Source organism: Coffea arabica, chromosome 3e (genome assembly GCF_036785885.1).
Source record: "Coffea arabica cultivar ET-39 chromosome 3e, Coffea Arabica ET-39 HiFi, whole genome shotgun sequence".
Classification (NCBI taxonomy): Eukaryota; Viridiplantae; Streptophyta; class Magnoliopsida; order Gentianales; family Rubiaceae; genus Coffea; species Coffea arabica.
In genome coordinates, this window is record NC_092315.1 from 31,418,369 (window position 1) to 31,421,525 (window position 3,157).

The 3,157-nt window shown below is 31.0% G+C and overlaps 2 non-coding genes across 2 annotated transcripts; one reads left to right on the forward strand and one right to left on the reverse strand.

Moving 5' to 3' along the window:
• Positions 1-878: 878 nt before the first annotated feature.
• On the reverse strand, positions 879-951 carry TRNAF-GAA (transfer RNA phenylalanine (anticodon GAA)). Its single transcript has one exon. It is a non-coding gene; the product is annotated as a tRNA-Phe (tRNA).
• A 1,715-nt stretch (positions 952-2,666) lies between these two features.
• On the forward strand, positions 2,667-2,739 carry TRNAT-UGU (transfer RNA threonine (anticodon UGU)). Its single transcript has one exon. It is a non-coding gene; the product is annotated as a tRNA-Thr (tRNA).
• The last annotated feature ends 418 nt before the right edge of the window (positions 2,740-3,157 follow it).

A 3,157-nucleotide genomic window follows, 5' to 3' on the forward strand; every position in this document is an offset into this window, starting at 1 on the left:
AAGGAGGAATCCTAGGATTCCGTCTGTCTTCTGGGTTTGGAAAAGTGTGGATTTTCAAGAACGAGAATCTTATGATATGTTGGGAATCTCTTATGATAATCATCCACGCTCGAAACGTATCTTAATGCCTGAAAGTTGGATAGGGTGGCCCTTACGCAAGGATTATGTTGCTCCCAATTTTTATGAAATACAAGATGCTCATTGAAGGATAAGAAACTAATTTCGTCTTATACAATTTCACATATTCAAGGATTATACGTTCTATTCTAGATTAACCAGAATAATGGAAGTCTCCTTTGTATTTGGGAATTCTATATAGGCTAACAAAAAAAAAAAAGACAATGAGAGATTCGTTGGTATTCTTACATCCCATTTATTTGGTTTGTAAGATGCTTATCTCAGATGGGACGAACAAAGAGGATGAACTTCTACATCATGAATTTTGACTTTCTACTACGCACATTATTTAAAGGGTTTTAGAAAGTTATGTAAGTAGGAATGACGAAATCAAATATGAACGAAAATACAAAGAAATTAAAGGATATTGGATTCTATTTATTTGTATCTCTTGTGTATTTCAATTCCTCTAGATTTGATCTCAACCAATTAAATTAACCCCTTGAATATGTCTTTTGAATATATATGAAGTATTAACATTCTTTTTGAACAAAAGAAGAGCAGAAATAAAAAAGATGAAGAAATAGAATCTAATTCTTTTAGATACCTTATCTAAAAAGTTCTACCCATCTATAAAATAGATGGGGTATATCTCGCTGAAGTGGAAAACAATATGTATTTATTATGATCTAAACTATAAATATGAATGTCGATTCATATCAATTAATTTATACAAGAGAGACTTATACAAATTAATCATGTGCCAGGAACCAGATTTGAACTGGTGACACGAGGATTTTCAGTCCTCTGCTCTACCATCTGAGCTATCCCGACCAGTCCCAATGTAGCATCCTCATTTTATGAGAAAAGGGGGGCTATGTCAATTAAAAGAAGGAAAGGGGATTACAAAATTTTATCTAGGTACTAGAATTTCTTGTATCTTAAAAAAGAGTACTTTGTAAGTTTCAGTATGAATAGTTATATCGATTGTAAACCATTCAAATGGGTATTTCTTGCTCAAAGATGTTCATTTATATGTATATCATAAATAACACAAGATTTGTGATAAGAAAAGGGCTTTTCCGTCCAGATCGATTTCTAAGAGAATAGAGTAAATGAATAAGGTTTTTTGAACCACTAACGAAAGGGGGATAGGATAAATAGTTGGGGGATCAAATATGTTTTTTGGGGATAGAGGGACTTGAACCCTCACGATTTTTAAAGTCGACGGATTTTCCTCTTACTATAAATTTCATTGTTGCCGACATTGACATGTAGAACGGGACTCTATCTTTATTCTCGTCCGATTAATCAATTCTTGAAAAGATCTATCAGACTATGGAGTGAATCATTTGATCAATGAATATTCGATTCTTTCTTCAATGTGGAATCTATTCACACCAATTCTTCCATTTTTATATAAAAAATACAGATTCAGTTGAGTCGTCATTAATCATTTAATATAGTATTCAATACGTATATACGTTTATCCTTCACTTTATCCTTTCGGAATTTTAGATGGAAAGATTTCTCTACTCACGCAGCCAACTCCATTTGTTAGAACAGCTTCCGTTGAGTCTCTGCACCTATCCTTTTTTCACTTTCTGAACCTTTCCTTTGGTTTCAGAAAACGGGATTTGGCTCAGGATTGCCCCTTTTTATTAATTCCAGGGTTTCTCTGAATTTGAAAGTTATCACTTAGTGGGTTTCCATACCAAGGCTCAATTCAATTAAGTCCGTAGCGTCTACCGATTTCGCCATATCCCCTTCCTTTTGGTTTGAGATTCAAATTTCATTGTGATGTCGTTGCTTTTTTTCTTTCCTTTATTTTATACTAAAATCGTTGAATGCATTAGATACCGATTCCTATCTTAAAAAACTGTTTTCTTTTTTTTGATTTCTTATCTATCTTCTATAGGAAACCCCCATTTGGTTCAATCCAATATGATTTTATCATTTCTGTATCCCCAATTCAATATAGATGAATATATATCTTAGATATATATATCTCCCTGTCAGCTTTCCAATGCAATTTTGAATAGTTGAACGGTCGATTCTTTTTTTTTGTCGTCTTAATTTTCGCCTTTACGATTTATTTACTTTACATTACAACATTAATTACATCTTTATGAATGAAAACGGAGAATGTCTCATTAGTTAGAACTCCTAATTAGAATTAGAAATATATGATATAGAATCAAATAATATAAATATATATAGAAGTATAAAAAAAGAATTCCAAATGTCATTTGAATTCAAAAATGAAAAATTTAACTAATTTAACTATACTAAAACTATTTACTATCTAATAGTACTATTTACTATCTAATAGTAGATGATAGTTCGAATTTAATCGAGTGATAAAAAAATCGAAATTCTATATCGCTATATTAATCGTTGTGCTCTATAATATTCAATAATTTATTTGAAATTCTATTTTATTCTTTTCTAGATCCATATCGATTATGAATAGATAAGAAGTAATAGTTACTAACTAAGATTCTAATAGTTTATGGAATTCCTATCCATATAAAATGGATATTATATGAGCCCGCTTAGCTCAGAGGTTAGAGCATCGCATTTGTAATGCGATGGTCATCGGTTCGATTCCGATAGCCGGCTTTCCTATTTATTCAAATTTTTACGTAATTGATAATGTCTCAAAGAATATTAAATAAAAGGGTGTCGTCCCCCTTTTCCAAAAGCCATCAATTTATAATTTATTAAGTTATAAGAATAAGAACTTCCAACTATGTCAGGAAGGGGATATCCTTTTCTATAATAGAAAAATAAATAGAAAGGAGTGTCGATATTTATCCAATTCATCTCATTCTTTTTTATAGTACACAAGCATGCTATTTCAATAAACTTCGCTTCATTTAGTTCAGTTTTGTTTTAGTTTAGGTTTTCAAAAATTTAATAAATAAAATAGAAAAAAATGAAATTCATTCAAAATAAGAATAAGCAAAATAAGAATAAGGAGTCTTTATGTCGCGTTACCGAGGACCTCGTTTCAAAAAAATACGCCGTCTGGGAGCTT